This window comes from Pogoniulus pusillus, chromosome 11 (genome assembly GCF_015220805.1).
Source record: "Pogoniulus pusillus isolate bPogPus1 chromosome 11, bPogPus1.pri, whole genome shotgun sequence".
Taxonomy (NCBI): Eukaryota; Metazoa; Chordata; class Aves; order Piciformes; family Lybiidae; genus Pogoniulus; species Pogoniulus pusillus.
The window spans coordinates 1545413-1557474 of NC_087274.1; the positions used below are offsets into that span (position 1 = coordinate 1545413).

The window sequence follows — 12062 nt, forward strand, 5'->3', positions numbered from 1 at the left end:
TGGAAAAAGACCAGAAAATCTGGAAAGAAAAAAAAAAAGGAGAGAAAAAAGAGAGCAAGAGAAATGGTTTGGTTAACCAAAAAACCCCAAGGCACTTTGCTGATTCCTGCTGCTCAGAGCCTGAAGTGCAGCTCCAGTGCTTGAATCTGGGAGAACAAATGGGATGTGGCCATTGCTTGAGGCAAACACTGAGGCGAATTCTGAGTTGGGTTTATTAGTTCCTAGGATGGCTCAGGTTGGAAGGGAGCTCAGAGTTCATCTGTTCCAACCCCCCCACCATGCTCAGGGATACCTCTGAACTAGACTCAGCTGCTTGAGGCCTCATCCAGCCTGGCCTTGAACCCCGCTAGGTAGGAGGCAGCCACAGCCTCCCTGGGCAGCCTGTGCCAGACTTTCACCACCCTCACACTGAACAACTCCCTCAGCTCCAGTCTAACCCTGCTCTGCCTCAGCTTCAAACCTTTCTCCCTTGTCCTGTCTCTGAACACCCTTAGTCACAACCTTCTTCGTCACAACTTGGCCTCAGCAAAGCCTTCTGCTTGGTCCACGATCAGGAGGTGTTTTGCTGAAAGCAAGACACCAAAATCCATCTTTACTAAGAGGGTTTGGGCAGTCCTGACATCACAGCTCCTCATCTTTGGAGAGAACAGGTCTACCAGCACAGTACAAAGAGGAGCCTCTGCAGCACAGCCCTGTGTGTGTGACAGCTCACAGCTCTCACCTCTGCAGGGCAGGAACAGAGACTCTTGCACAGTTAGGTTGGTTCACACCTGATGAAGCATCTCCATGCAAGCCTGAGTGACACCACACTGTGCCCCGCCATGCCCCACACATGGGTGCATGGGACACATCTGGCATGGAGCTGCTTGATGCTGCTGATGTCTGAACCAACAATGCCTGTAGTTCTCTTGGCAGACACAGAAAGGGCTTCATCAGTTGCCCTTCATCATTTCCCTGCACTCAGCATGAGAAAGGAGTTTTGTGGTCAGCTTAGATCAGCTCCAGGCTGCAAACCAAACGAGCAAAGAAATGTGGTTCTGTTTTGCACTCACTTTGCGTTTCCCAGCCAGGATGACTGATGGTAGAGGGTGGAGGATTTGCACTGGAAGGCAAACATCTTGCTGCCATCTAGTGCTGTGCAGCAGAGCCAGCTCAGCCTCCAGCCCATGTTACACTGCAGGGTGACATTGTCTAGCAGAAATGGCATTTGCTGTCAGCTGATGTGTAACACTGGACACAGCTGAGCAACACCCTGCCTTCTGCTCTGGCCCTGGCAGCTCTCCTCTGCTTAGAAGGGCTGACACAAGGTTCTGACAGTGAAAACAGCTCCCATGTTGGAATCCAAGGGGCATGGCAGGCAGAGTGCTGCACTTTGGCCACAACAACCCCAGGCAGTGCTACAGGCTGGGGACAGAGTGGCTGAGAGCAGCCAGGCAGAGAGGGAGCTGGGGGTGCTGGCAGAGAGGAGCTGCAGAGGAGGCAGCAGTGCCCAGGTGGGCAGCAGAGCCAATGGCATCCTGGGCTGGCTCAGGAGCAGTGTGGGCAGCAGGACAAGGGAGGTTCTGCTGCCCCTGTGCTCAGCACTGCTCAGGCCACCCCTGGAGTGCTGTGTCCAGTTCTGGGCTCCTCCATTGCAGAGAGATGTTGAGGTGCTGGAAGGTGTTTGGAGCAGGGCAGCAAGGCTGGGGAGGGGCCTGGAGCACAGCCCTGTGAGGAGAGGCTGAGGGAGCTGGGGGGGTGCAGCCTGCAGCAGAGGAGGCTCAGGGCAGAGCTCATTGCTGCCTGCAGCTGCCTGCAGGGAGGCTGTAGCCAGCTGGGGTTGGGCTCTGCTGCCAGGCAGCCAGCAGCAGAAGAAGGGGACAGAGGCTCAAGCTGTGCCAGGGCAGGTCTAGGCTGGGTGTGAGGAGGAAGTTGTTGTCAGAGAGAGTGATTGGCACTGGAATGGGCTGCCCAGGGAGGTGGTGGAGTGGCCGTGGCAGGAGGTGTTGAAGCCAAGCCTGGTTGGGGCACTTAGTGCCATGGTCTGGTTGGTTGGGCAGGGCTGGGTGCTAGGCTGGGCTGGCTGAACTTGGAGCTCTCTGCCAGCCTGGCTGATTCTGTGATTCTAATCTATTCTACACTGACAAAGAGGCAAGATAAAAAGAGTGGAACTACTCAATGTGCCAGTAGTCCCTGGGCAGGAGAAGTCTCTCTTGCCCTCTCTTAGGAACAAGTTCTGCACCAGGAGGTTGCTCAGGGAGGTGGTTGAGGCTCCATCGCTGGAGACATTCAGGGTCAGGCTGGAGAAGGCCCTGAGCATCCTGCTCTAGTGGAGCATGTTCCTCCCGATGGCAGGGGGCCTGCACTAGGTGGCATTTGGAGGTCACTTCCAACCCAAACCATTCTGTGATTCCATTAAATGAAGCCCTCAGACCTCTCAGGTGATCCACACTTTCCCACCAAGTTTTTCCTAAGATAATAGGGTAAAAATTTGTCTCCTTTTAAGACCAAGGCAGTTTCTTGGTCCAAATGTAGAGCCTTGACTCAAAAGAATGTAACTGAAGTTTTGCTGTTGGCTTTATGAGACCAACTTCTGGATGGTGATAAGCCCCTTGGAGGGAAATGGTGCTGCACCTTCTGAAAACAGGCTGCCAAAGGAGAAAGGTTTTTAACTGCAGAGACTCTGAGCACTGTGAGGCAGTAGGTGACTGAAATAACTTCAGCTGTCAGCACTTTCTCATGGTTATTGACAACTGGGATTGTTGCTGCTGCAGTACTAGGAAAGTTCAAAAGAAAAAGAAACAAACAACATTAATGAAGAAATAGGCCAAAACATGATCCAAACCTTACCAAAGTTCGTGAGAGTCTTGACTGGAACTTCAAAATATGGAAAGAGAACTTCAAGTACAGCTGACATCCAGCATGAAGAGTGCAGACTTAAAGCACCTGCAGGAAGAGACTCAAGCAGAAGCCTTTTCTGCATTTCTCTCTCTAAGAACCCATTCTTTCTGCATGTGGAGCTGCTGCTCAGGAACTGGAAAGGGTGAGAAGATTAAGCACTGAGTTCAGGCAGCAAAATCCAGCCTAACCCAGCTCTGCCTCAGCTCCAAACCATTCCCCCTTGGCCTGTCTCAGACACTCTCAGGAATAGTCTCTCTGCAGCCTGCCTGCAGGATCCCTTCAGGCACTGGCAGCAGCTCTGAGGTGACCCTGGAACTTTCTCCTCCTAGGCTGTATACCCCCAGCTCCCTCACAGCAGAGCTGCTCCAGCCCTTGGATCATCCTCGTGGGCTCCTCTGGACTCACTCCACAGCTCTGTATCCTTCTTCTGCTGGGGACACCAGAACTGGAGGCAGGATTGGAGGTCACACCAGCTGCTGCCAAGTGCTGGTATCCATAACAAGTTAGATTTTCCATAACTTAGGTGTCTCTCTTCCTACAGGGGTCTGGGCTGGTGGAAAGCTCCACAGGAGCCTGCAGTGGGAGTGCAGCCCAGACACAACCCTGTGCTGGGCTGCAGCAAGAGCAGTGTGGGCAGCAGGGCAAGGGAGGGGATTGTGCCCCTTGGCTCTGCTCTCCTCAGACCTCACCTGCAGTCCTGGGGACAGTTCTGCAGCCCCCAGCACAAGCAGCACATGGAAGGGTTGGAGCCAGTGCAGAGGAGGCCACCAAGATGCTGAGAGGGCTGCAGCAGCTCTGCTCTGAGCACAGGCTGAGAGAGTTGGGGCTCTGCAGCCTGGAGAAGAGAAGGCTTGGAGGAGACCTTGGAGTGGCCTTGCAGGCTGTGAAGGGGGCTGCAGGAGGGCTGGGGAGGGACTATTGACAAGGTCTGGTAATGAGAGAAGGAGGAGGAATGGGTTTGAAGTGGCAGAGGGGAGATTGAAAGTGGCTGTTAGGAAAGGGCTCTTTGCAGTGAGGGTGGTGAGACACTGGCACAGGTTGCCCAGGGAGGTGTTCAAGGCCAGGTTGGATGAGACCTTGAGTGACCTGTTCTAGTGGGAGGTGTCCCTGCCTATGGCAGAGGGTTGGAACTGGCTGATCCTTGTGGTCCCTTCCAACCTAAAGCATTCTGTGATTCCATGATTCTATCTCCCTGCCCGGTGCAAGGCTAAGAAGTCACTGCATCAGCTAACAGCATTGCCTAGCTTATGACTTGAGCAGGAGTGATACTTCCAAGTGGTTTCTAGGAGAGCACTCAGACAAGCTGCCCCTTGTGATTCTTTTGCAGTAGCTCAAACCAGCCCTTTGCTGTTCCTGGCCACCTATGCCTTGCAGTGTGCAGGAACTCTGCCATAACCCCTAGCAGAACACGTCCAGCTTCACCCTGTACTGGATGGAATGCTTAAGAAGGGTAAGATCCAAGTCAGATTTGTAACAGTGGCTTCTTGAGTTTAATACCAATCCCAAAGAAGAGTGCTGCTGAGGTCTGCACCAGCCCTCTGCTGTTATCAGAAGCAGGTTACAGATCAAATCTTCATTTCCTTTTGCCCTGCATCAGACTAACATTTTATGACCTGTAGAAACCAACAGCAGCAGTGGAATGTTGAGTGTAAGGGCAGCCCAGAATCACTCCCAACATGGCATGCGTTGGAGAACTGGGGATGTGTTTGCTGTGTGGGGCATCCTTTGGTCTTTTCCCTGCCCACCAGCCAAAGCTGGAGCTTTACCATTCAGCCTGTGAGTCATCTTCACTGATCCCAGCCACTGCCTCTCCCTTTTATCACCACAGGAGACAGCAGCTGTGTAGCTGTGAAGGATGTTCTGGAGCAGCAGCCTGCAAGTCTGGTTGCTTTCTCCCTTTTCTGGTCCCTCTCCCACCATCAAGCCACTGCTCAGGCTCTTCTGAGGCAATGCTCTGCACTTCCTAGGATCAGTATCAGCTCACATCTCCCAGCATCTGCCCAGGGTGGGTGACCAATAAGGGAGGCTAGAAACAAGCTCTTCATTATTCAATTCCTTGTGCAGTGCAAACCCACCGATGCCATAACTCAAAGCAGGCACACAGGCAAACAATACATCTCCCCTCAGGCTCCCACAGGGTGAAAAGCCACCTGAAAAGCTGCCTGTTAGCTGCTTACCTCATTTGCAATGTGCAGAACCCCAGAGCAATGGCAAAAGTAGCTGCTTCCCACTGAGGAGAAACTCTTTGCTTTCTCTAAGTTGTAATCAAAGCAGGCTCGACCTGCATTAGGAGAAGAGGAGTGCTGGAAACTCAAACCATTTCCTAGTGCTGCAACCACAGCAACCGAATAAGAAACCAAGTCACTGAAGTAGCAATCCTGGGAGCTGCTAACGACAGATCTGGAACAGCTTTTGTTCTGTGACCTTAATGATAGGTGTGAGGCTGCTGAGGCAGGTGGGAAACAGCTCTCTTCACAAACCCCACTCGACTAAAATCAGCTTCTGGGAGAGCCTGAGGCAGAGCTCTTTGTCAGGGGAAAGCAAAGGTCTTTGGATTAGGGAAACAGAAGTAAAAGCTCTGATGGTGAATAATCAGCACTGTGACTCTGATCCATGGGACCTTTTCCTGCATCTTCCTTGCAGACAGCAGCATCTTCCTTCCACAACGTGGGTGGTGCCCTACGAACCAGGCAACACAAGGATAACCGGGAAGGCTGATCCAAAAGAAGACTGCTGGCAGAAGTGGACTAAGCTCGGGAACACAGCTAAGCAAGGACTTAGCTGCAAACAGCAAAGATGCTGATCTCAAGTACAAAAACCAGCCAGAAAGAGCACAACTACTGAGGCTAAGCTCAGTGAGCCCTACCAAGCAAATATGCATGGATGTCTGTCTGAGCCTGGAAAAACAGGGGCCACACCACCATGGTAGGATGGCTTTCCTTCAGCTGATAGCAAAACGATAGAGGGGAGTGCTCTGTGGCATGGGAAACTTTGCTCTTGTCACAAGGGAAAGAGCTGCTAAAAAGAGCCTTGGGCTGTCTCAGGGGTAAAGGTTTTCCTGGTTGAGATTATTTATAGGGAATCAGATTTTATGGTGGATGGTTTAGTGTTTGCTTTTTCTCTCGAGGATTCCACCCTGCTCCTTGGTATTCATTTCAGATGCTCCACGTGAATGAAGCACATCGAGGTGTCCTTGGTGGAAAGAACCTTGCAGCCGCTCAGCAAACTCCAGCGCTCTGAGTGACGGCAGAGAATCGCTCACACCTGGCACAAAGCTTCTGCCTTTTCCCCTGCTGGTCGACTAAAGGCATCGGGATGAAGAGCGGACTCCCAAGCCGCTCAGCCACAGCCCAGGATGTGTGCTGTAAGGAACTTCTCTCCGTCGGGACTCCGGTGAGCAGTGTGCATATTTAACATATTCCCTGCCAGGGAGGAGGCTTTGCATGGGAAGTTGACTGCTGTGCAGTTGCTGCTGGGCTTGCAGAAGTGGCTTCCTCACCAGCATGAGTGCACCACTGCCTGCTCCGCAACCAGCAGGTCTCTGGGCTTCAGCATGACTGGAACAGGAGCTTCCATTCACTGCAGGTTCTCATTCTTCCAGCGACTCCCAACCTTTAGTGATTCCAGGGGAAATGGCACCCTCCTTGTGTGGCTGAAATGTCCTGTGTTGATACCTTTGTTGCTAGAAAAGGATGTTTTAAATCAGCCTTTAAACCCACAGCAGTCTAACAGTGCCCGTGCGGGATCCTAAGCTGCTGATTAAACGGTGCAAAAAGACACAGGCACACCCTGTTAACGTGTCAGGAGATACACTTGGAGTGCTGTACTGGTCAGTTGTGTCCTTGCCCATCTTCCAAAATGTTCTTCAACTCATTAGGACTTTCCTCTGGACCTCTGATACTCCTCTCCCCAGGCAGACGGCAGCAGTTGCACCTCTGTGCCATAGCCCACAACTTGCTTCACGTCACTCAAAGCAAGGCTGGGCAGGGCTCTGGGCAGCCTGGTCTAGCTGAGGATGCCCCTGCTGACTGCAGAGGGGTTGGGCTAGGTGACCTTCAGAGGTCTCTCCCAGCCCAGCCCATTCTGTGATCTCCAGCCTCATACTGTCCTGTGCCTGTGCCATGAATGCAGAGGCTCCTAGAGGTAACACCTACCCCGGCTGTCAGGAGAGTAGCGGCTATGGGCAGAGCATTTGCTGCCTGCAGATGGTGTGGGTGCTCCTTCTGTCACAGCGGTGCTGTGGGAGTGCTCATTTTCACCTTGGCTCTCAGGCAGCTTGTAGAGGGAGGATGAAGTGATGACATACTCAGTGGTCACAGAAAACCTGTTCACTTGTCTCAGAGCTTGTGCTGGGCTTAACAGAAGACTTCTGTTTCTTGCTGTCTACAACTGCTTCAAGGGAGATTGCAGGGAGGCTGTAGCCAGGTGGGGTTGGGCTCTGCTCCCAGTCAGGCAGCAATAGAACAAAGGGACACAGGCTCAAGCTGTGCCAGGGGAGGTCTAGGCTGGATGTGAGGAGGAAATTCTTGCCAGAGGGAGTGATTGGCATTGGAATGGGCTGACCAGGGAGGTGGTGGAGTTGCTGTCCCTGGAGGTGCTCAAGCCAAGCCTGGCTGGGGCACTTAGTGCCATGGTCTGGTTGATTGGGCAGTGCTGGGTGCTAGGTTGGGCTGGGTGAGCTTGGAGATCTCTTCCAACCTGCTGGATTCTATGATTTTTATGCCTAGGAATGTCACAATCCCCCCAGCCTGGATGAGTGATTTGGTCTTTGGGTTACTTTATTTCTCTCTGATGCTCAGCACCATGTAAAACCCAACACAGAAGTGAATTCTCCCTCTCTCCATCTCTTGCCATTTTGAATCATTCTGGTGGGCCCCTGGTCTCTGTACAATCGCAGATGCAGAGAGCCATGCAGCTGTGGACTGCTCAGCATTGGGATTCTAAAATACCATCCTGATGAGTACTGAAGCATACATTGGAAATGCAGTCAGGTCTGCTCTCTACCCCATGCACCACCAAGGTTAGGTCTGGCACAAAGAAAAGGCTGCTGGTACAATGCATCAAGAGGTAGCAGGAGCTCCAGATGGTGGACATTTATCAGAGACCACCAGTGAAAGGCTGTTTTTGTGTGCAGTACATCTGAGCAAGTAGGAAAAACTAATAGCAGGGCCTCCAGGAGGGCAGGCAGGCTGCAGACAAGCACTGTGCAGATCCCCAGACCGCCCAGCGAAGGCTCCTCACTTCTTGCCCTCAACACTTCTATTATTCCCTTGCAATTGCTGCCAGTTGGCTTGGCAACCGTGGGCATATTTGAACAGCTGAATTCCTCCCTCAGTTACACTTGGCACCAGTGTGGGCTTCAGGGGAGCTACAGGGTGTAACTGAGGGCAGAACTTGGCTCCCAGCATCTGCTACAAGCCAGGTCAAGGCCACCAAACGTTTTGATGCTTAATGTTTTAATCCATACCATTAGCAAAAGGAACCTAAAGCATTAACCACATTACCTTGCCCAGGGGAGCTTGGCCCCTTTGCTTGGGCACGAGGTGATGTGGTGCATGGAGCTCTGTCAGCCTGCCAGCAAGTGTGGAGAGAAAAGTGTTTGCGCTAGCAGCAGTGCAGGGCTGGTGGCACTCGGGCGGCAGCTGCCCACCTACCACACCGAGCTCAGCCAGCCTCTGGAGCTGGGCTTGAGGCAGGGCTTGGTTCAAACCAGGCACTTCTGTTTCATCAGCCAGAGCTGAGTACCCTGACAGCAAAGGAGCTTTTCTGGTGCTGCTGTAGCTGTAATTTGTGAAATAATGAGACGTTTTGGTCTGTTAACTTCTCTCAAGCCTCACCACAGTGTTATGATTTGACTTCATTTGTGGTGGCAAAATATTGACTTTTCTCTTTAGCAGATTGTAGGAAGCTGTGTATTTTGTCTTGGGAGACACAGGCAGATATTTAGAGACAGATATTTCACCTTAGCAGCAGCTGTTAGCAAAGCTACTTTGTGCTCTGATCTGGTTTGGGAGCCTCTTTAGAAGTATTCACCAGGATATTGTGGGTTTATTTGCTGATGCTCTCCTTCTCCTCCTTAAATCATAGAATAAAGCAGGTTGGCAGAGACCTCCAAGATCATCCAGTCCAACCTAGCACCCAGCACTGCCCAACCAACCAGATCATGGCATTAAGTGCCTCATCCAGGCTTGTTTTGAGCACCTCCAGGGGTGGTGACTCCACCACCTCCCTGGGCAGCCCATTCCAATGCCAATCACTCTCTCTGACAACAACTTCCTCCTAACATCCAGCCTAGACCTGCCCTGGCACAGCTTGAGGCTGTGTCCCCTTGTTCTGTTGTTGGTTGTCTGGGAGAAGAGCCCAACCCCACCTGGCTACTACCTCCCTGCAGGCAGCTGCAGACAGCAATGAGCTCTGCCCTGAGCCTCCTCTGCTGCAGGCTGCACCCCCCCAGCTCCCTCAGCCTCTCCTCATAGGGTTTGTCTTCCAGGCCCCTCACCAGCTTCGTCACCCTTCTCTGGACACCTTCCAGCAGCTCAACACCTCTCTTGAATTGAGGGACCCAGAACTGGACACAGTTGAAGATAAGACAGCAGTGCCCAGGTGGGCAGCAGAGCCAATGGCATCCTGGGCTGGCTCAGGAGCAGTGTGAGCAGCAGGGCAAGGGAGGTTCTTCTGCCCCTGTGCTCAGCACTGCTCAGGCCACCCCTGCAGTGCTGTGTCCAGTTCTGGGCTCCTCCATTGCAGCATGTTGAGGTGCTGGAAGGTGTTTGGAGGAGGGCAGCAAGGCTGGGGAGGGGTCTGGAGCACAGCCCTGTGAGGAGAGGCTGAGGGAGCTGGGGGGGTGCAGCCTGCAGCAGAGGAGGCTCAGGGCAGAGCTCACTGCTGCCTGCAGCTGCCTGCAGGGAGGCTGTAGCCAGGTGGGGTTGGGCTCTGCTGCCAGGCAGCCAGCAACAGAAGAAGGAGACAGAGGCTGAAGCTGTGCCAGGGCAGGTCTAGGCTGGATGTTGTTAGGAAGTTGTTGTCAGAGAGAGTGATTGGCACTGGAATGGGCTGCCCAGGGAGGTGGTGGAGTGGCCGTGGCAGGAGGTGTTGAAGCCAAGCCTGGCTGGGGCACTTAGTGCCATGGTCTGGTTGGTTGGGCAGGGCTGGGTGCTAGGCTGGGCTGGCTGAGCTTGGAGCTCTCTTCCAACCTGGCTGATTCTATGATTCTCTAATTTCTGTGCTCATCCTCCCTTGCAAAGAGCTTAGCCAGGGCCCTGCCTGCACCTGTCATCATTTTCCTGGATGCAAAGAGGAGCAGCAGATGCCTGGGAAGTTCTTCTCTCCGGCACATGCTTTGTTGCTGTGCTCCAGAGGGCAGTGTAGCTACATCAATCAGATCTTTCTAGCCAGGCAAAGCAAGAACTCTCCCTCCACACCCTCACTCCACCCCCCCACCCCCCCACCCCCCATTTTGGTATTGAAATGAAGCATTTAGTTATCCACTAATATTTTTTACACAGAGATGGCATCAAAGAGATAAAAGCAACACTTGAGGAACTGCTGCTCAGCCTTTATAGGTATCTGTATTAAACCAGCTCCTGAGCCTGACATTAACATACCATTAACATACCAGTTTTCCTCCCCAGTGCTTTAGTTTTCTAAAAGGATTGCACAGTCCTAAGCTCAATTCAGGCAGAAACCCCAATAAAAGTAATTTAATGTCTTTTAAACATTAGACAGTTTCAAGGCCCAGCTTGACAGGCTGCTGAGCATTCTGATTTGGAGTATATTCATCCCTGAAAGGATGGGGTAGATGATCCTCGAGGTCCCTTCCAACCTGCTGTTCTAGGAACTCTATGGAAAAAAAAACAAACTAAACTTTATTTTCTGGTGATTTTTCTGCTCAGCCTGGATATTGGCTGGGGGAAAGTGTTAATTCTGACTGCAAGATTAACATCCCCTGCTGGAAGAACGTTCTTCAAAGTCACAGAATCACAGAACCACAGAATTAATCTGGTTGGAAAAGACCTTCAAGATCATCAAGTCCAACCTATCGCCCAACAACATCTAATCAAATAAACCATGGCACCAAGTGCCACATCCATTCTCTTTTTAAACACTTCCAGGGATAGTGACTCCATCATCTCCCTGGGCAACCCTTTCCAATGGCCAAACACTCTTTCTGTGAAGTACTTCTTCCTAAACCTCCTTGGTGCAGCTTGAGACTCTGTCTCCTCATTCTGTCACTGGTTTCCTGGCAGAAGAGACCACCTCCCCCCCCCACCCCCCCACCTAGCTACAACCTCCTTTCAGGTAGTTTTATAGAGCAATAAGTTCTCCCCTGAACCTTCTCTTCTCTAGGCTAAACAACCCTGGCTTCCTCAGCCGCTTCTCATAGAGTATGTATTCCATAGCCCTCACCATCCTTGTTGCCCTTAAGCTAAGGGCACAACTAAGGAATGCAGTAAATAGTTGCTGTCTCATTGTATCACAGAATCCAGCAGGCTGGCAGAGAGCTCCAAGCTCAGCCAGCCCAACCTAGCACCCAGCCCTGCCCAACCAACCAGACCATGGCACTAAGTGCCCCAGCCAGGCTTGGCTTCAACACCTCCTGCCACGGCCACTCCACCACCTCCCTGGGCAGCCCATTCCAATGCCAATCACTCTCTCTGACAACAACTTCCTCCTCACAGCCAGCCTAGACCTGCCCTGGCACAGCTTGAGCCTGGGTCCCCTTCTTCTGCTGCTGGCTGCCTGGCAGCAGAGCCCAACCCCACCTGGCTACAGCCTCCCTGCAGGCAGCTGCAGGCAGCAATGAGCTCTGCCCTGAGCTTCCTCTTCTGCAGGCTGCACCCCCCCAGCTCCCTCAGCCTCTCCTCACAGGGCTGTGCTCCAGGCCCCTCCCCAGCCTTGCTGCCCTCCTCCAAATACATTCCAGCACCTCAACATCTCTCTTGACTGCAGGAGCCCAGAACTGGACACAGCACTCCAGGGGTGGCCTGAGCAGTGCTGAGCACAGGGGCACAAGACCCTCCCTTGTCCTGCTGCCCACACTGCTCCTGAGCCAGCCCAGGATGCCATTGGCTCTGCTGCCCACCTGGGCACTGCTGCCTCCTCTGCAGCTCCTCTCTCCCAGCACCCCCAGTTCCCTCTCTGCCTGGCTGCTCTCCAGCCTGTAGCAGTGCTAGGGTTGTTGG

The 12062-nt window shown here is 52.8% G+C and overlaps 1 long non-coding RNA gene across 3 annotated transcripts in view; it reads left to right on the forward strand.

Annotated features, from left to right (window-relative positions):
* The first annotated feature begins 6046 nt into the window (after positions 1-6046).
* Positions 6047-12062, forward strand: part of LOC135179126 (uncharacterized) — a 102442-nt gene continuing 96426 nt past the window's right edge. For all 3 annotated transcript variants that reach the window (XR_010303922.1, XR_010303920.1, XR_010303921.1), the window contains exon 1: positions 6047-6273. This is a non-coding gene — a long non-coding RNA (uncharacterized LOC135179126). The remainder of the gene's footprint in view (positions 6274-12062) is intronic.